At 40.2% G+C, this 21747-nt stretch overlaps 1 protein-coding gene across 1 annotated transcript in view; it reads right to left on the bottom strand.

The window, feature by feature from the left end:
* NUMB (NUMB endocytic adaptor protein) overlaps positions 1–20552 on the bottom strand; it is a 192215-nt gene extending 171663 nt beyond the window's left edge. Inside the window, exon 1 of the mRNA XM_047739255.1 lies at positions 20452–20552. The gene's annotated coding sequence lies outside the window, so the exon portion shown is untranslated. The remainder of the gene's footprint in view (positions 1–20451) is intronic.
* Positions 20553–21747: the final 1195 nt, after the last annotated feature.

Genomic DNA, 21747 nt, shown 5'->3' with positions numbered 1-21747 from the left:
TGGATTTAAACTGTCTATTTAGGGGCACCTGGATGACTCAGTTGAGTGACTGACTCTCGGTTTCAGCTCAGGCCAGGATCTCAGGGTTGTGAGACCGAGCCCCCTGTGGGACTTTGCACTCAGTGGGAATCTCCTTCCCTCCCTCTTCCTCTGCCCCTTAAGCCCCAGGGCACACAAGTATGTACTTGCTCTCTCTCAAGTAGTCCTAAAAGGCGGGGGGGGGGGGGGGGGGGGGGGGGGGGGGGGGGGGGGGGGCAATTTAAAATTTAAAAACTGTCTATTCAGAATGGGGAGATTCTACGGGGCACCTGAGTGGCTCAGCCGGTTAAGTGTCTGCCTTCGGCTCAGGTCATGATCCCAGGGTCCTGGGATGGAGCCCTGTGTTGGGGGAATCCCTACTCAGCAGGGAGCCTGCTCCCTCCTCTCCCTCTGCTGTTTCCCTGCTTGTGCTTTCACTCTCTCTCACTCATGCTCTTTCTCCTTTAAATAAATAAAATCTTTGGAAAAAAAAATAGAATGGGAGATACCAAGCGGCTAAGTCTATACAAATTCTGGTTATTTGGGACATAAATGAGAAAGAAGACATATAATAAAAGATTTGATCTTTCCAACTCACTTGTTCAACAGTCCCTCAGAAATAATTTGTGGTTCTTAATGAAACTACCTACTTATGAAACCCTCCACTTTCTTCCTATCATTCCCCTAGTTTCACTTGTCTTTTTTATCCAGTACTGATTTCACAGTTCATCAATATAATCAATCACTCCTTGCACTATATTTACTGTTGCCCATGTCCCTCTCCTTCACACTCTCCTAGCAAAACTCCAGTTAATCTTCTCCATGACCACGACAGAACAACAGAATATTGAAGAAAATCACATAACCGGTCAAACTGATTATTGTCATAAATTCACAACGAAAAACCTCAACCACAACAATATTACTCTAAAAGCTCCCTGTTGTGGCTGTCTTATAACTTTTCCTCAATCCTTAAACATTTCACCCACCTCTCCATTTCTCCCACTACTTAATTTACAATACCTTCATTAAGAAAACAGAAGCCATCAATGAAAGCTCCCTATTTTTTCCACAACCAAATCTGTAACATCCCTCCCAAACTGAACCAGTCATCTTCTTCTCCACTGCTTTAAAATGAATAAGCATCTCTGATTATTATTTTTTTAAGATTTTTTTTATTTTGATAGAGAGAGTGAGAGCAAACGAGAGAGTGAGAGCAGGGAGAGGGGCAGAGCGAGAGAAGCAGAATCCCAAGCAGACTCCACACTGAGCTCAGAGCCCAAAATGGGGCTCGATCCCAAGACCCTGAAATCATGACCTGAGCCAAAACCAAGAGTTGGATGCTTAACTGACTGAACCACCCATGCGCCCCTGATTCCTATTAAATGACCACTGAAGTTTGCCCTTTGTATTCCCTCTTTCACTTAGAGGTTTCTTTCCTTCCATAATTTACTCTCTCCTAGATCATCAAATCTTTCCTCCTCTACAAGATCATTCTCATTATCATGTAAACATGTACCATTACCTCCCATATTTACATATTTGTAGAGCATCCCATTATTCCCTACACAGCTATGCTCCACCTCCTCCCCCATTTGTTACCCTTTAGAGCCTCATTCCTCAAAAATTATCAGTTCTCACAGTCTCTAATTCTCAACTTTCCATTTACTATTCAACCTGTTCCAAACTGGTCTACCTCCACAAGCTCATTGAAACTGCCCCTTGAACAGACAGCACACCTAAAGGAATAAATGAAGAGAGCTTAATGGAGAGACTATTTACAAAAGTGTGGTCAGATTAAAGTAACATATATAGAGAGCAATCAAGAAAAAAAAAAAAAGAAGCTATTACCTTCTGTAAACTACTAGAAGGTACAAGGCATACAAGTTTCACCTCTCTGAAGCCTGAAGTTATCAAAACCAGAAAAACCTATGGCGGTGGAAAAGGTACCCTGCAGCTACAGGTAAAAGGCATGCAGTTTTTACCTACACTGGAGCCACATAGGGAAGAGGAAAGGGAATAAATACCCTAATCTCTTTTTCCTTCCACTGTCCAATCTCCTGCCAATTGTATCTCCACTGGCTGTACACAACACGAAGCTAGAAGGAAAAGAAGCCTGGGTAATATAAACCATAGAGGTTAGCCTTCTGAAGCACAAATCAGAGAAGAAAAGGGCAAAAATATATCTGGAGAAAGATACAGAGATGATCAACACATTATCGTCAGTAATTTCTATTTTGATAAATCACACTGGCACTGTTTCTCTCTCTCTTCTCTTGGGCTTCCATGACATGACAAATCCTGGTTTCTCTCGACATAAACTCCATTCCCCTCCTCACTAGAAGGAATATTTGGAGTTCCTCTGAGCTCAGTACCAGACAGCCGATCTTACCCTTTCCTCATGTCTCTCACTACCATCTATATAATGACAATTTCCAGAGTCGCCTCTCCTTAAGTTCCAGCCTCCCATATCCCAACACTATCATTTAGATGTCACTTGGAAATTCACAGATCCCAAACAATGATTCTCATCCTCTTAATAAGTTCTTTTCCTAGGCCTCTTATATCTTAATACCAAGCCAGAAACTTGGTAATAAGTTTTGATTCCTTTGATTTCTTTTTCTCTTTCACATCTAATCCATCAGTAAATCTTGAAAATTCTATCACTAAAATATATCTGAATTCATCCACTTCTGTCTCTACTTTCAACACTCTTCTAAATTGCTCTTCCTGCTTTCTCTTCTGCTTCTCCCTAAAACCTAAGTATCAGATAATAGCCATGATAATCTTTTAAAAATGTGTATCATCGGGACGCCTGGGTGGCTCAGTTGGTTGGACAACTGCCTTCGGCTCAGGTCATGATCCCGGGGTCCCGGGATCGAGTCCCACATCGGGCTCCCAGCTCCATGGGGAGTCTGCTTCTCCCTCTGACCTTCTCCTCGCTCATGCTCTCTCTCACTGTCTCTCTCTCAAATAAATAAATAAAATCGTTAAAAAAAAAAAATGTGTATCATGCTCTCACTCTTGATTTCACCTCAGGTCATGATTCCAGGGTCTTGAGATTGAGACCTGAATCAGGCTCCCCACTCAGCAGACAGTCTGCTTCCTCTGCCCCTCCCCAGCTCACTCAGCTCTCTCTTTCTCTAAAATAAATAAATCTTTAAAATGTATTACCATATTTATCTTATCCTCTGCTTAAAATCCTTCAGTGGGGGGGCACCTGGGTAGCTCAGTCAGTTAAGTGGCTGCCTTCCGCTCAGGTAATGAGCCCAGGGTCCTGGGATCGAGCTCCACATCCGGCTCCCTGCTCAGTGGAGAGCCTGCTTCTCCCTCTCCCTCTGTCTGCTGCTCTATTTGTGCTCTCTATTTCTCTGTCAAATAAATAAACAAATAAATCTTTTTAAAAAAAATCCTTCAATGGAACCCCATTTAGAACAAAATCCAAATCTATAGCAACCTACAAGGCACTTCATGACTGACCTCTTTATACCTATCTAAGCTCATCCTAAAAGGTACTTTCCCTCACACTCACTAAGCTATAGTCTTACTTCAGTACCTCAAAAATCAAGCTCTTTCTTTACTTTTCCCACAAGAACAAAATACCTCCAGCTCTGTGCACTGTGGTTCCTTCTAATTCTTCATACCAATTCAAATGTCAACCTTAAATGTGGACTTTGCCAACAAGATCAAAACTGGTTCCCCTGGGGCGCCTGGGTGGCTCAGTGGGTTAAAGCCTCTGCCTTCGGCTCAGGTCATGATCCCAGGGTCCTGGGATCAAGACCCACATCGGGCTCCCTGCTCAGCAGGGAGCCTGCTTCCCTTCCTCTCTCTCCGCCTGCCTCTCCGACCACTTGTGACCTCTGTCAAATAAATAAAATCTTAAAAAAAAAAAAAAAAAAAGATCATCAAGTCCAAACCATCACCTCATAAAAGAAAAACAAAGACCCAGAGAAGTTAAAACATTTAGCCAAATCACAGAGTATGGCCACTCAGGAATTAAATTCGTATCACATGATTTCTTCATTCAAGAATTTCCAGGGATGCCTGGGTAGCTCAGTTGGTTAAGCGTCTGCCTTTGGTTCAGGTCATAATATTGAGCCCCATTTCAGCGGGGAGCCTGCTTCTCCCTTTCCTCCCTGCTGGAGCTCACTCTCAAATAATTTTTTTTTTTTTTTTTTTTTTACATCTTAAAAAAAAAAAAAAAAGAATTTACATTCTTGGGATACCTGGCTGACTCAGTCAGAAAAGCTTGTGGCTCTTGATCTCAGGGTCATGAATTCAAGCCCCATTTTGGGTTCAGAGATTACTAAAATAAACTTTTTAAAAATTTTTCTAAAAATTTACATTCTCGGGCACCTGGGTGGCTCAGTGGGTTAAAGCCTCTGCCTTCGGCTCGGGTCATGATCCCAGGGTTCTGCGATCGAGCCCCACATTGGGCTCTCTGCCCAGCAGGGAGCCTGCTTCCCTCTCTCTCTGCCTGCCTCTCTATCTCTGTGAAATAAATAAATAAAATCTTTAAAAAAAAAATCTTTAAAAATTTACATTCTCTTATTCAATACATAAAAAATGCCTCCCATCTACCCCAATTTCTTTAAGTCACCCACGATATCAACAATGCCAAGTCAGAAGTGGAAGAAGACAAAAATGGAGTGGCAAAATAAAAAGCCAATATATACTTTCACTTCCTTCCATCCTCAAACCTTCTTTCAAAAGAAATTGACCAAAAAAATCTATGGGCATCTGGCTGGATCAGTCAGTAGAGCCTGAAACTCTTGACCTCGGGGTCGTTAAGTGCGAGTCCCATACTGGGTTCGGAAATTACTTAAAAATAAAATCTTAAAAAAAAAAATCCAGCCCTACCCTCAAAGATTAATCTTATGTAAATCCAAACTAAAGACAAAGAAGAGTTCCATGGTTTCAGTATGCAGGAGATTCAGGAAGAAAAGAATTTTAGGAACTGTGATTCTTGTATCAGCACATCAAAAATATCTATGAATATCATATATTTAGGGAGCGCTGTTATTCAGCCAAAATTTCTCAGGCACAAGCTCCATCAACCTCATATCTCGCTCAGTTTGTTTCCAGAGGATGTTAAACATTTACATTTAGAGATTTTCACAGAGACCAGTTAAACAAACAAGGCTAAAGACTGTCTGAAAGTAGTTGCTCCAATTCCAAAGGCTCGATTAAGGTATAGACAGACATGACATCTCTAGAAAAGCACTCAATCTCAGGTTACTAGGGCTATTCACCATCTGTTAATTCAGATGAAACTTTCCTTCCATAAATCACCCCCCTGGGATACATGCAGGAGTACTGATAGTGAAGTGAAGGAGACTTGTAGAGAACCTATTTGAAAACGTGAACCTATCTGCAAAACTGAGATCCCAATTTACACTATGACCACCAGTACCACAGAAGGATATGCTCTATAAAGAACATAAAATTGACTGTATTAAATCACCTAAGCACTGAAGGGTAAGAATATGACCTCTGGAGCCAGACTACTTATGTTTGAGTCTACCATTTGCCCTATGATTTTGGGTAAATGCTTAATCTCTTACCTAAAATTTCTCAACAGGAGTATAAGGATAATAATGACAGGGGCACCTGGATGGCTCAGTCAGTTAACGCCTTGGGCTGGAGTCATGATCCTGGGGTCCTGGGATGGAGCACCTGCTCCTTCCTCTCCCTCTGCCCCTCCCCGCCAACTTGAGCTCACACACACATGCACACTCTCTCTCAATAAATATTTAATAATAATAATAAAGATCATAATACCTACCCTCACAGGAGTTATTGTGAGAATTAAATGAGTTGCCTATAAAGCACTTAGAACAATGCCTGGAATACAGCATCAGCTGCTGCTAGTGTTACTACTACCACCTAATCCCATTACTAGACTATCAGTTCTCTTAAGTGGCTCAAATACAAGCTAGTGCCCTAGCCAGATCATGCAATTTTAATGTTCCTGAATCAATGATTCAATATACCACATTCAAACAACAGCTCTACAAAACACAGCCTCAAGTCTTCCTTTTAAATCATTTACTTAGCAAACAAAATTCTCACAAGTATTAATCAACAGCAAAATTTACTTGTCTCCAAGAAATCTATGAATTATATCACTATGATATGGAACTTCTGAAAAATCTTACACTTGAAATGAATCTTTTTTTTTTTTTTGAAATGAATCTTTTTCATTTTATTTTTAATTACAAATTAACGGTGCCTGGGTGGCTCAGTCATTAAGTGTCTGCCTTAGGCTCAGGTCATGATTCCAGAGTCCTGGGATGGAGCCCTACATCCAGCTCCCTGCTCAGCCGGAAGCCTGCCTTTTTCCCTCTCCTGCTCTCCCTGCTTGTGCTCTTTCTCTGTCAAATAAATAAATAAAATCTTTAGGAAAAAAAAAAAATTAAACTCTGACCTTACAGATCAGATTAATAAGTCTAGATCCATATATAGTAATAAAACATACTGAACCTTTTATTAATATATTTACTATTAATCTGCTAATCTGCTCTTGTAAAGATTTTAATAAAAAAAAGAATAAATGTTCAACATCTTTAGTTATCTGAAAAATGCAAATAAAAATCATTCTAAGACATCATTTTATACCCACTAGACTGGCAAAAAAAAAAAAAATCAAAGAAATTAACAACTCAGGTGGTGGCAATGATAGGCAGCAACCGGACCTCATACACCGCTAGTGGATAATCATTTGGCAATTTCTTACAGTTAAACATAAATCTACCCTGTGATGCAACAATTCCACTCTTAGGTAGTCGACCAAAAGAAATGAAACATATGTTCACAAAAAGACCTGTACAAGAATGTTAATAGCACCCTTATTCCTAACAGACAAAAACTGGAAATAACACAAATGTCTATCAACAGGACAACAGAAAAACAAAGTGTGGTTTTCATAAAATGGAATACTGTGCGACCTAGGAAGTTATCTGTTGTCTATACTAATGATTTGAATTACTTAACGAGGATGTCTATTTTCAAGTTCTGTCTCATTTTAAAATGTATTTTAATCCATCGTTGAAGATCATTTTTATTCTGAAAATAACCTTTTTTGTTTAGTAACTCACTTGAGTTTTTTTTGCCACAAGATAAAACTTCTGAGAAATTTTTTAGTCAGTGCTTTTAAGCAGCAAATGACACCTGGCTGACTCAGACGGTAGAGCATGCAAGCCTTGATCTCGGGGACTGTGAGTTCAAGCCCTACACAGGGTGTAGAGATTGCTCAAAAATAAAAATCTTGGCGCACCTGGGTGGCTCAGTAGGTTAAAGCCCCTGCCTTCTGCTCAGGTCATGATCCCAGGATCCTGGGATGGAGCCCCACATCGGGCTCTCTGCTCAGCAGGGAGCCTGCTTCCCTTCCTCTCTCTCTGCCTACTTGTGATCTCTGTCAAATAAATAAATAAAATCTTTTAAAAAGTAAAAATAAAAATAAAAATTTAAAAATTTAAAAACTTTTTAAAAAAAAAGGTCATTGCGGAGGGTATGTGCTATGGTGAGTGCTGTGAAATGTGTAAGCTTGATGATTCACAGACCTGTACCCCTAAGGTAAATAATACATTATATGTTAATAAAAATAATTTAAAAAAAAAAAAAAGAAAAACAAAAAATTTAATTTAATTTAATTTAAAAAGAGAGAGAGAGAGAGGGACAAATAAATCTCAGGGTTTTATTAAGCAATTCTACTTTTATTAAGTGAAACTCTTAAATGTATGTGTACATGTATTTTTTTTTTCTTATGTTTTCTTGGTACATGTTTCTCCTGAGTGTTCCCTCCAGAAATCATCCATGTAGATATAAAAAAGAAGACTCACTTAAAATGGCTACTTCATAGGAAACCATGTCTTAAGGAGATACAAATTGGACTTGAGGTAAATTGAATACTTAAACTGTGGTCTAGGGATGGTTTAAATGGCATTGTGTTTAAAAGGGCATACAATTGCTCTATTTCCTTAACAAAAAAATATACAAAACAAAGTGAATCTCAAAAATATGTTAAAGACAAGAAGCCAGATAAAGAGTACATATTCCATTTATATGAAATTCAAGAACAGACAAAATCAGAAAGCAGTGGCAGGGAGGGAGGGCAAAACAAAATTGAAAGAGGGGTGCTTGGGTGGCTCAGTGGGTTAAGCCTCTGCCTTCGGCTCAGGTCACGATCTCAGGGTCCTGGAATGGAGCCCCACCTTGGGGGACTGGGGGGGGGGGGTCTGTGCTCAGCAGGGAGCCTGCTTCCCCCTCTCTCTCTGCCTGCCTCTCTGCCTACTTGTGATCTCTGTCAAATAAATAAATAAAATCTTTAAAAAAAAATTGAAAGGGACATTACTGTTCAGCAGGAAGTCTGTCTCTCTCCCTCTCTTTACTCCTCCCCACTGCTCATTCTCTCCTTAAATAAATAAAATCTAAAGAAAAAAGACAGGTACATTAAACTTTTTGCTGATCATTTATGTAAATTAAGTCACAGCTCTGAATATTATCCATCCCTAAATTCCACATAAAAATTAGAGACCACTCAGGGTGCCTGGGTGGCTCAGTGGGTTAAGCCTCTGCCTTCAGCTCAGGTCATGATCCCAGGGTCCTGGGATTGAGCCCCACATCGGGCTCTCTGCCCGGCAGGGAGGCTGCTTCCCTCCCCATCTCTCTGCCTGCCTCTCTGCCTACTTGTGATCTCTCTCTTTTTCAAATAAATAAAATCTTAAAAAAAAAAAATTAGAGACCATTCAAAAAGAAAAAGAAAAAGAAAATCGGCAAAGAACAGGAATATAACTTCACTTAAAGGAAATATTTAAAGGTTAATGATAATATTTAAAATGTTCCACTAATGATAAAATAAAAATTTCAGAAACCAGTTACTATTTTCTCCCTATCAAATTAGCAAATATTTTTAAATGATAACACTGCTGGCAAGGGTATATATCTCAACCTCATACACCGTTAATGGAAACATAAATTTGTACAACCTTTCTAGAAAAGAATTATGCAGTTTTGCTCTCTTAAGAACCCTCAGAAATGTATACCTTGACTTGATAATTCCACTTATAGAAATCTATCTTAACATTATAGAAATGTGGACAAAGATCTGTGTTTAGCAATATTCAATGATGTTTTGTCTATAATAATTGGAAATTAATAATCTGAATGTGAAACTATGGAAATCCCTTGTATAAATGACGATATATACTTTAATGGAATATTCCTCAGCTGTTTTCAACTGTTTCAAATAATTATAATGCTATTAAAATGTATGTTTAAAAAAAAAGGCAGGTTCCAGGGGTGCCTAGGTGGTTTAGTCAGTTAAGTGACCATCTCCTGGTCTTGGTCTCAGAGTCATGGGTTCAAGCTCTGCATTGAGCTCGATGCCCAGTGTGGAGCCTTAAAAAAAAAAAACAAAAACAAAAAAAACCCCGGAAGTTCCAAAATTATGTGTTCAAGAAAAATCTGCATGAGGAAAAAATAGATAATAAATGTTAATGTCATTAAAAAAATAATGAAGGGTCAGAGCACCTGGGTGGCTTACTGGGTTGAGTGCCCAGCTCTTGATTTCAGCTCTGGTCATGCTCTGGGTGGTGGGATCAAACCCTGCCTTGAGCCTTTCATCGGGCTGCACCCTCAGAGTAGAGTTAACCTGCGATTCACTCTCTCCCTCTGCCCTTTCCCTCACTCACGTGTATGAATGTACATACACTCTCTCACAAAATAAATAAATAAAAGCTTTTTAAAAAGAATGAAGGGTCAATATCATAGAAACTATGATTATATTTCAGTGTCTGGGCTTTCTTGTAAAAGCACAAGTGATATCCCACACTAACTACATCTACTGGGAGCGGGGGGAGACCAAAAGAGTAAGAAGCTTCATTGAAGGAACACATCATTAGTATTATTTCAGATACAAATAGCCAACTTATCAAAGGAAGTCAAAATCCTTCAAGGTATGTTAACAAATCTATAAGAAAAGGTTACAGAATTCAATATAATGCAAATATAAACCAATCATGTTTAATTTGAATTAGAGAAAATAATTAGGTGATTTCATTATTTTGCATAGGACTAAACTCAGGCACAGCCAGAATCAAGCCAGCAACCTGCCTTCCCAGGAAATTAGTTCTTACTTGGCAAAGTCCTGCCCTCATATTCTAAAAGAGCAGAACTCCACAAAGAGAAATGAAACACACAAAATTCAAATACCATGTAAAAGATGTATACTCTTCCCTTTGTTCCTAAGAACTCCAAAAAGAAAATATAATGCCTACTAAAACATGTGGAAAAAGAGCTCAATTTAGAGTTAAATGTTTTTTTTTTTTTTAAAGATTTACTTGAGGCACCTGGGTGGCTCAGTTGGTTAAGCGACTGCGTTCAGCCCAGGTCATGATCCCAGAGTCCCTGCTTCTTCCTTTCCCCTTCTCATACTGCCTCTCTATCTTTTATTCTCTCTCTCTCAAATAACAAAATCTTTTCAAAAAATAAAATTAAAAAGACTTACTTGAAAAAGAGAGAGAGAGAGAAGGGGAGGCAGAGGGAGAGATAGAATCTCAAGCAGACTCTCCACTGAGCTCAGAGCCCCAACCCAAGGCTGGATCTTACAACCCATGAGATCAGGACCTGAGTGGAAGTTAAGAGTTGGTTACTTAACCAACTGAGCCATCCAGAAGCCCCAGTTAAATGTTCTTTAAACAAAGAATCAGTTTAGGGGCACCTGGGTGGCTCAGTGGGTTAAGCCTCTGCCTTTGGCTCAGGTCATGATCTCAGAGTCCTGGGATCGAGCCCTGCATCAGGCTCTCTACTCAGCCGGGAGCCTGTTTCCCCCTTCTTTCTGCCTGCCTCCTCTGCCTACTTGTGATCTCTCTGTCAAATAAATAAATAAAAATCTTAAAAAAAAAATCAGTTTATCTGAAAATGCTAAGTAAATCACACAAACTGTAAAAGAATTACATTTATATTTTAAATGAAAAGGAAAATACCATGCTATTTCTCAACTTCAACTAAGATTACATAGGAAAGAAAACTATGATATTAGTTATACTAATTCTTGATTTTGAATTTACCAAAGTTAATTAAAATCCTTAAAATTTTTCCTCTATAATGTTTTTAATCATCACCATAGAACATTTCCTTGAATTTCCAATTTAAATAAGGCCTTAGTATTTTATTTTCCCTCAGGAAAAGGCTATGTGCTTAATTCAAAAGTGTCTTCTTTAGATAAAAAGGTACTAGGCTAGATGAGTTAAAGAGGGGAGGGGTAGGGGCACCTAGGTGGCTCAGTGGGTTAAAAGCCTCTGCCTTTGGCTCAGGTCATGATCCCAGGGTCCTGGGATTGAGCCCCACATCAGGCTCTCTGCTCCGCGGGGAGCCTGCTTTCTCCTCTCTCTCTCTGCCTGCCTCTCTGCCTACTTGTGATCTCTATCTGTCAAGTAAATAAATAAAATCTTAAAAAAAAAAAAAAAAAAGAGGGGAGGGGTTCCTGGGTGGCTCAGTCAGTTAAGCCTCTGACCCTCGATTTCAGTTCAAGTCCTGATCTCCGGGGTCCCCAGGATCAAGCCCCCATGTGTGTCATCCCCACTCAGCAGGCAGTCAGCTAGAGATTCTCTCTCTCTGCTCATGCTTGCACACGTGCTTTTTCCCTCTAAAATAAATACATCTTGGGATGCCTGGGTGGTTCGGTTGGTTAAGCTTCTACCTTCAGCTCAGGTCACAATCCCAGAGTCTTACGATCAACCCCTGCATCAGGCACCTTGATCATTGGTGAGCCTTCTCCTCTTTCTGCCTGCTCTGCAGGTAGCTCTCCCTGCTTGCGTGTGCACTCTCTCTCACACACAAATAAGTAAATTATTTTAAAAATAGAGTAAATCTTAAGAAAAAAAAAAAAAAGAGGGAGGGAGGGAGGGAGAGTAGGGGGGGAAAGGGGGAGGGGAAAGAAGGGGTATAATAGAAACTACTATTCCCTTAAGTAAGATGTTTAAAAATCTGACCCTGATTTCCATTAAAGGTCCAACACTGAAGCTTCTATAGAACTATGGACACAAGGGTGCACTGTCAGGAGAAAAATGACACCTGAACTTCATTCAATGTCCAAGTATGAAACAATGTAAGGATGAAATTATACAATCATATATTTAGATCAGTGGATTCATTTATAAACCATTCCCGCAACTCCTAAATGCTTCCCTTGGCACCACGACCCCAACTGCCACACTAGACCAAAAGGCCAACAAACTGCTACTTGGAAGAATTAGTAACAAAGCAGAATAGTTTATTAAACTTTTGTAACAAAGGTCCCTGGCTGGTTCAGTCAGAAGAGCATGTGACTCTTGTTCTTGGGGTCATGAGTTAGAGCCCCATGTTGGGTATAGAGATTACAAATAAATAGATAAATACACTTTCAAAGAAAGGAAGGAAGGAAGGAAAGGAAAGGAACGGAACAGAATGGAAAGAAAAGGAAAGGAGAGGAAGGAAAAGGAAGGAAGAAAGAAATTAGTTGCAAATCCAGTATCTATAAGGGACTTGTGTCCAGAATGTATATTTTTACAACTCAAACTACATAATAATAGGCAAATAACCCCATTTTTTAATTGGGCAAGGGATCCAAAAAACATTTCTCCAAAGAAGATAAACAGGCAATAAACCCATGAAAAAATTCTCATTAGCCATCAGGGAAATTCAAAGGAATACCACCACGAGTTGTCCCTTCACGTCTACTAGGATAGCTATAATAAAAAACCAAAAGTAGTAACAAGTGTAGGTGAGGATGTGGAATGCTCTCTAGAATGCTCACTGCCTCTCTTGGTGGAAATATAAAATGGCATATATAGCTGCTTTGGAAAACTGAGTTACCATATAAACCAGCAATTCTACTACTACTAGAGATACACCCAAAAAAATAAAGGGACCCCTGGATGGCTTGGTCGGTTAGGCCACTGACCCTTGGTTTCCACCAGGGTTATGATCTCATGGGTCGCAGGATGGAGCCCCAGTCAGGCTTTGCACTCGGTGGGGAGTGGGCTTAGGGTTCTCTCTTTCTGCCTCCCGCGTGTGCGAGCTTGCTCTCTCTCTCAAATAAATAAATCTTAAAAAAAAATGAAAACACATGTCCATATAAAAACTGGTACAGGGGCGCCTGGGTGGCTCAGTGAGTTAAAGCCTCTGCCTTCGGCACAGGTCGTGATCCCAGGGTCCTGGGATTGAGCCCCGCATCGGGCTTTCTGCTCAGCAGGGAGCCTGTTTCCCCTTCTCTCTCTGCCTGCCTGTCAAATAAATAAATAAAATCTTAAAAAAAAAAAAAAAAAAAACTTGTACAGGAATGTTCATAGCAGCTTTGTGTGAACAACCAAAAACTGGAAAAAATCCAATGTCTATCAACAAGAGATTTTTTAAATTGTGATATAACTATATATTGGAATACTACTCCACAATAAAAAGGAATAAACTCCTGATGCACAAAAGAACATGGATAAATCTCAAATAAATTAGGTTGAGTGAAAGAAGCCAGACCTCCCTATCAAAAAAAGTACATACTACAATTATCTTTACATAAAATTCTAGAAAATGCAGATAATCTATGACAGATTAGTGGTTACCTCTAAGGGTGGAAAGGGAGAGATAGCTTATAAACATGCACAAGGAAACCTTTAGAATGGTTAAGTATGTTCCTTATCTTGATTGTGGTGGATAAACAGGTAAAAACCCATCAAACCATATACCTAAAACATCTGCAATTTCATTGTATGTCAATTATACCTGAATAAAGCTACCCAAAAGAGAGGAAAAAGAATGCATACACCATGTTGGGGGAAACAGAAGTATAGTAGGGTTTCTAAAATGGCACATTTGGGTAAGGAAAAGACAGAAAAAGTAGGCTAAGAGCTTTTAAGGATGAACCTTTTTAAAAGTCAAAATAGTAAAAAAAATAATAATAAAATAATTTTTTAAAGTCAAAATAGTATCTAATCCCTATATGATAATAGCTGAATATTCAATATCCACTGACAGAGCAAATAGTCAAAATAACCAAAGCTTCTATGAATTCAGTCTAACCTTCAAAATAAAAAATTTAATTCACCTCAACATTTATATAATATAGATAACATATGCATATATATATAAAAGTAGTAAGTTCTAAGTATATATATTTTTTAAGTATAATTATATTTTTAGAATTACTACTTTTGTCTACTACTGACTACTTTTTGTCAGATAACATTTGATGAGCAAATGAATTAACTGTACAAAACATCCACCCCAATTCAAAGATTTGCAGATTGAGAACTGCCACACTATGTTAAGGATACTCAATGCCACGGAGACTCGATACTTAAACACTAGCTTAAAAAAACCCCGAAGTCAAATCTAATGAAAAATTTATCTAACAGGTTCCACAGCTATGCTTCATAACCCAAAAGAATTTAGGAATTAGTTATAACATTGCTAATCTGGGTGTAAATAATTAAGAATTTTACTGTGACTTAAAGGCAAAAAATATAACTGAATTAAAAGAAAGATCCAGGGGCGCCTGGGTGGCTCAGTGCGTTAAGCCGCTGCCTTCAGCTCAGGTCATGATCTCAGAGTCCTGGGATCGAGCCCTGCATCGGGCTCTCTGCTCGGCAGGGAGCCTGCTTCCTCCTCTCTCTCTGCCTGCCTCTCTGCCTACTTGTGATCTCTCTGTCAAATAAATAAATAAAATCTTAAAAAAAAAAAAAAGAAAGATCCAAGTTATTCAACAGATGGGACTAAAAATAAGACAATAGAGTCAAGAACTCAAGATTGAAGTTTAAGTCTCTGAAGTCAACCTAATATTAGATTTCTCTGTGTTGCTGGCTTCCCTGACTTTGCCTTTATTCAGGAGCCAAGCAGTTTTCCACAGCTTTCAATCCTTCTTCCTCCCTAAATAACTGGAAAAGAATCTGATAATCATTTTCCTAATTAACTATATGTACCTTACTATAAACAAGTTACCACAATTAAAATTTTGCTATCTAATCAGAGAACTCAGGACTTTGATCCTGATTAGAACAGAAGGAATCAGCCAGGGAGGAGAAACAGAGATTTGGTGGTGAGAAGGGCAAGTCACTGAACACTAATTATTAATACACCAGCTCCTTGGTAACCCATTTAGATGACAGGGGGTCTCTTCCCACTGCTTAATCCCAGACTTCACTGGAAAGGACAAGTGGTATGGTTTGGCCTAGGGACAATTGCTAGGGACCTATTCGGAAGAGCTACAAAAGCAGAGACAAGTGTCGAGCCTTCTAATTCCACATGGTCCTGCCCAGGCTCCTATCCTCTAGGACTAGCAATTCTCAGTCTATTCACTTGCATTCTGACCTGCTTTCCCGAGTGGAAGATAACAAAGGAAGAGTCATGACAAGCAGTGGAAACTGCAGAGAACAAAAAATATGTCCATGGGAGAATGCTGCAAATAGGATCATCCTCCTTTACATATGTCACTCTAGGAAAACTGCCAAGAGTGGCTCACTACTCTAGACATACTTCCTACAGATCCTCCAGACTCCTCCTTAAACACATGTCCGTATTCTCCTCATTCTTCCTTAGTTTCAATCCTTCTTTTGCCCCAAGATTTCCAACTGTGGATATTTTACATTCTCAAAAATACATAGCAGTATCATAAGGACATCCTACTTATCAGAACCAGTGTCTCACATCTGAACAAGTATCCTAAGGCATTATATAGTATTTCTAACTTTAATAATGAAATTTCCAATAGGTTGTATTACTGAAAAAAATTCTCTTGGCAAACAAAAGGATTTATTTTAATGTCAAGATTAAAAAAAAATAAGATAGCAAAATTCTTTTTGAATATTTAAGGAGTACAACTGTTTCCATTCTCTTTAGCCCTATCAAAGAACCATGTATCAGAGTTCAGAAACTGGGAGAATTCAAGAGCCGTTCTGTGGAAATCAAAATCTATCAAACACAACAGACATTGTGGCAAGCCCAAAATAAAATGCTGGTTTTCAAGTACTCTATTAAATAAACAACTTTTTTTTAAGGTGATACGTTTACCAAGGGACTTTTCCTGATAAAAGTAGTTCTCTCAGCAAACTGAAAACCAGACATGTTTCTCTACTTTTAGGAACTAGATTTTTCAGGCACCAAAGTTTCCATTAGGGTTTACTGTATAAAGGCTAGAAGCAGAGAGAGCAGATCGGAAGCTATTAATAAAAGAGGAGAAAACGCTACTGAAATAGAAAATAAATTTAATTAACTAGTGTTAATTGAACTTCTACTTTTTAAAATAATTTACTTGAATTTTCTTTGATATATGAAATTAAGTCTCACTAAATTGTACAGTCTGGAACATAAAGTTTCTTTGGGATTTAAAAACCACCATTCATTCAACTACAGATTAACAAATCTCACTGTAAAGTAAGTTGAGCAATCAGAGCTATTCATAGATAAGTGTGATTAAATTATGGGTGAATAATAAGTCGACTGAATAAAGTCCATTTATTAAGAAGCAAGTAATAAAACTGGTCAAATGTTCGCAAAGAATGAACTTTCATATTTTCCCACACTCAATTATTAAGATTTTACATTCCATCAGTCAGTAAAAAACTGAATGATCTCTACAAATGTGCCCACCAACTGCACAGTGACTTACAGAACGACCATTTTGGTGGTAGGAATACTCCATGTAATGCAAAGCAAGGAATTCAAAAGCTTTCATCCTTGGAAACTTTGTCATAAAAATCAGTAATTTTATTCTGTGAAAAGACTGCTTATGTTTTTCAAATATGTAATGATTTTATGTTTTGTATTCTTCAAAACAAAAATTGAAATTTTAATGAAACATAAAAATCTGAGAGAAATTATTTTTGAGAGACAAATTATGTTAAAAAATCCTAATGTGGGTGGCTCAGAAAATTAAGCATCTGCCTTCGGCTCAGGTTATGATCCCAGGGGCCTGGGGATCCAGCCCCGATTCAGGCTCCTTGTTCAGCAAGGGTCTGCTTTTCCCTCTCCCCCGCCCCTTCGCTCGTGTACTCTCTCTCCCTCACTCTCTCCTCTCTCTCTCAAATAATTTTTTTTTAAATCCTAATGCAAAGCTACACCAAGAGTTTCTTTACAATTTCATAAAACATTAATGAAAGGGTTACATAAATCCCTTGGATTAAAAATTTTAAGAACTGCGAGAATCTCTGGTTTCTATACTGCTTTCTCAGTCCTTATATCCACAAAAACTAACATAAATCAACTCTTCCTAAATATAAACCATCTAGGTTTTTATAGAAGAAAAATCAAACCAAAGACAGCATAGAAAATACATAGATATTCTTTTTTTTTTTTTTTAAGATTTTATTTATTTATTTGACAGACAGAGATCACAAGCAGGCAGAGAGGCAGGCAGAGAGAGAGGAGGAAGCAGGCTCCCTGCCAAGCAGAGAGCCCGATGCGGGGCTCGATCCCAGGACCCTGAGATCATGACCTGAGCCCAAGGCAGCGGCTTAACCCACTGAGCCACCCAGGCGCCCCAGAAAATACATATATATTCTTAATACAGCTTTAAAAAGTTACTGTAGATTACACTTAAATCCCTCAAACAAGTTAAATTTACAACATATGCCACATACAGTTCAATCTCAAGGGAGAAAAACATCAAAACAAAAGCTCCTGCTTAATAAACAATTTACTTTACTTTGTAGTTAGGCCTCTATCCCAGGTGCATTTTACTGTGGATTATTACCACTTTCTTCGCTCTTCAGAAACCTAGAAATCTAAAATACCAAAGTATATCTGATTCCCTTAAAAATGCTTCTATATTATATGTTTTGTATTAATGTAAGGCCACGAGAAGCTTTAAATAACTTTCACTCTTTTAAAAAGGAAACACTCCTTTGCTTTTCTCCTTTGGAACGGGTCTTACTTGTTTTTTTGCTTATTTTCTATACATGAACGCTTCTCAAACCAGTCCATTTCAGCATTAGTTGTTTACTTCCAACATGTCTATGTATACTTGGGTTTTTTACAAACAGTGCTTTACAGTACAGTGGTATAAAAAGAAAGGATAAACAAGAAGGCATAAGTGAAACAAAGGTGTACCACATCTAAGAAACACCACTCGATTTCATTTCTCTGCCTCACATTTCCTTAAGTCCTCATACCAAAGATTCTCAGTATCTAAAAAGAGGCACAACACAGTATGTGATAAAGCAAACATAAGAGAAACCGAATCAGAAGAAGAAATGTAATAGAATGTCTCCACCGGAGACAAATTACCAAAAAAAAAGAAAAATAAAGACATAAATAATAAACCCAGTCCTAAAGACCCCCTCCTGAAGGGTCATTTTTGCTGCATTGCATGGCTCAAAACAGTTTTTTAAACTCTTCTGCCTGTAAGAAGTACATTTTACATTGTGACCTAGAACACACACATATGAGAAAAATGTCCCAAATAATACTTTTCCTTACCAAGGAAACTGCAATTCTGTTCTATTTCACTTTATTTTCAAGCCACGGTAACCCATTAACTTGATTTTATAAATTACTAATAAATCATGATCCACAGTTTGAAAAACACAGGCTTCTCAGAGGGTATCCCTTATATTTGGATCATTTTGGCAATCTGCCTCTACTTGTCTCTAGCAGGAGACACAGATATTTTAAGGTTGCTACATTATTATTGTTTTCATGGAAGCAACTGGTTTTTAAAGTGTCATCCTCTGACCAACATAAGCATCACCTGAGATAAATGCAAATTCGCAGGACCCACTCCAAACTTACTGAATTAGAAACTCTGGAGGGGGCCAGCAGTCCGTATTTTAGCAAGCCCAAAATGTTTCTGGTGCAAACTAAAGTTTGAGAACCACAGCATAAAAAATCCCTGGTCTTTTTCCTCTATTTAACAATCCAGTCAGTAAGTACCCAGGGCTCACTCTGTGGCAGCCACTATTCTCAAAGTTCTACAAATATTAACTCATGTGAAAAAACAACCCTATGAAATAGAGACTATTATTATCCCTATTATACAGACGAGGAAACTTGCACAGAGAGGTTAAACTGTCCACACTGTGGTGGAACCTGAATTCAAATTTTTTTGTAATTTGGCCAGGGTATGTCCATCCTTTCATGACTCCCCTCTTTCTGATCAAGTCCCCCGTTTTACTCCCTTAGTTTCAGCTACTCCTCTCCTTTTCCCTTTCAAATTCACCATTCTGTCAACGTCCTCATTTTCTAATCACTGGTGTCATTCTAAAACACTTTTTTTTTTTCCCTAAAGCACTGGAACGCAAGCCACTAAACCCTTTTAGGAGCTTTTTCTCTTACATCTTAGTATACGAAGCCAAAGTTCCTTCTATTTCTTTAGTCCTTAAAATCTACTAATGGCCACACTGCTAATTTCTCCTACCTACTATTCTGGCCAGTTTCTACAAGACCACCACTCTCTTCCTGACCAACTTTCTCGCTCCCTCCAACTACGCCCTATCTACTACGCGCTTCCTACAAGGAAATTATTTCTCCCCGCCCACCCCTGTGTCATTTTGCTTGACTTCTCTCCAACTGAGACAACTTCCACTCCCCAGTCGACCCCTCACCCTAGTATAGAATCCGAGCTACTCCTCGAGGATCCCTGATCCCCCGCGGATCGTCAGACCAGGAGCTCCCAGTCCAGTCTTGGGTATCCCATTCCAGACCAGCAGTGGGGGCAGGGCGCCCCGGTTCAACCCCAGCTGTTCAAGGTCTCCACAGGTCCCACCCTCCTAAAACCCGCGCCTCCTGACTCCCCCGGGAGCCCTCCACCCTCCGACAGTTGCCCTCCTCAAGAGGGTCCCCAGCAACTCCCCCCCCAACCCGCCTTTCCTCGACCCCCTCGCTCGGACCCGGGCCGCTCACTGTCACTCCGAACCCTGACCGCCCTCGGTCTCCGGCTCCCTCAGACCCCGGCCACTCCCAGTTTCCTGGCCCCCCAGCGCTCCTCGCTCGGGCCGCTCCTGGGATTCCCGGGTTCCTCTGCTCCCTCACACCCAAGCTGTGATGGGTGCGTAATCCCAAGTCACCCGGTCCTCGGACCAGGTCGTTGCCAGTCACCCCGAGTCACCCCCCCACCCCGGGACCCCGTCCGCTCCCGTCTCCCGAGGGGTTTTACCCCTCACACACCGGCCGCCGCTCAGTGCCCCAGACCCAAGCAGCGGGACGTCCCAAGAGATCTCCAGACCAGAAACACTAGGGTCCGGCCCCAGCCTATCTTGCCAACCCGAACTCCGCCGCCGGGAACCGGGCCATTCTCCCACCAGCCCAGTCAGCGCGAACTCGCCGCAGCCGCCGCCGCCCTGGCCCCGGCCCGACCCGGCTCACAGTCCAAGGCCCCTTCTTCTGGCCTCCGCCTCCGGAGCACCGAGGTGGAGTTTCCGCCCCGCGACGGCCCCCAGACCCCAAGCCCGCGATACCGGCACTCACCTGACGCTGCCCCCAACCAACTCCAGCGCCAGTGCCTCTACCTCGGCCGCCAGTAGCCACCAAGCGCCACCACCTCCCCCATGACAACAGGCCCACCCCATTTCATACTTTCTACCTCTCCATTGGATAGTGGGGAGGCGGCTTTCTGCCCTGACTGGCTGAGCGCAGCCGTCCGTCATAGCTTCCTCACCGCCCTTTTTCCGGGACCCGGTATTAGCCCTCGTTCGGACCTGGAGAGCCCAGGACCAAGCTTTAGTTGTCATTGGTTGATGGTTGGGCAGTCCGAAGTTATGATAGGCTTCCAAAAGCGTCTGTTAAGTCAACTGGCAAGGGATGTGATGGTCATGGTTGGTTCAAGCTTGGGCACAGTTTGGTTGCGCAGTAGAAAGCAAGGAAGGGGCAGACGCTCACAGCCGAGGTTACCCGGGAGGGGTTAACTCTTTGTTGTAGAATTCACGCTGTATACCCATCCCTTTCGCCAGTTTCCTTCCTATAAAGAGAAGTTTATCACTGCTAGTTTATAGGGTAGTACTTAACAAAATACCAACATCAGAGATTGTGTTTAAGGCGTGTTTTCCAACTCCTTGGGAGGAAAGCACTTACACACATAAAAATTTCTTCTTCTTCAAAGTCCCAAATGCACTCAGTTTCCTTGAAGTTCTTTCCAGAAGTCTCCATGCTAAAGGGCAAAGCACAACCGTTTATTTAGCAGAAATCAGTCGCTTCTGTTGCCAGTAAAACGTCGTTAATAAACTGGAGTGGCATGTTGAGCGTTCTCTAGGTTCCAGACTCACCCCTAGCTGGCTCCTGTCAAGGGACCAAGCAGCCACCATCGGCAAGTTGGGACTAAACGGACCACATCTATCCTTGTGATGCTCTGGAAATAAGAATTCAGTTCCTCCCACCTTCTCCCAACTTGATTTTTATGTTCAGCAGTTCTTAAATAGCCATACTAGATGTGTGTCAGATACTTGAAAAGCTTGTCTTTTTAAAATTTCCCCCAACCTCTCCTCTTCCTAACAGTCTAAATTAGGACCATTGGATGAATTGCAGCCCTTTTCTTACATTGGCACAATGCACAAGAATAAATGATTGCATTTTTTATTCATTTGGGTACAAGTCACAGTACACATTTTTGAGAAATCTGGTGTTGCTATAAAAACTCTTGTGCTCCTAGAAATATATCCATCATTAGATTTTGCTTTTCTTTTTCATTTCCACCCACTTTTCCTGCTCCTAAATAATAAAATGCTGGCCTGATTACTCTTTAAATGTCTAAGTCAGATTTAAATGTAC

Source organism: Lutra lutra, chromosome 7 (assembly GCF_902655055.1).
Source record: "Lutra lutra chromosome 7, mLutLut1.2, whole genome shotgun sequence".
NCBI classification, from domain to species: Eukaryota; Metazoa; Chordata; class Mammalia; order Carnivora; family Mustelidae; genus Lutra; species Lutra lutra.
This window is presented reverse-complemented; position numbering and strand designations above follow the sequence as displayed.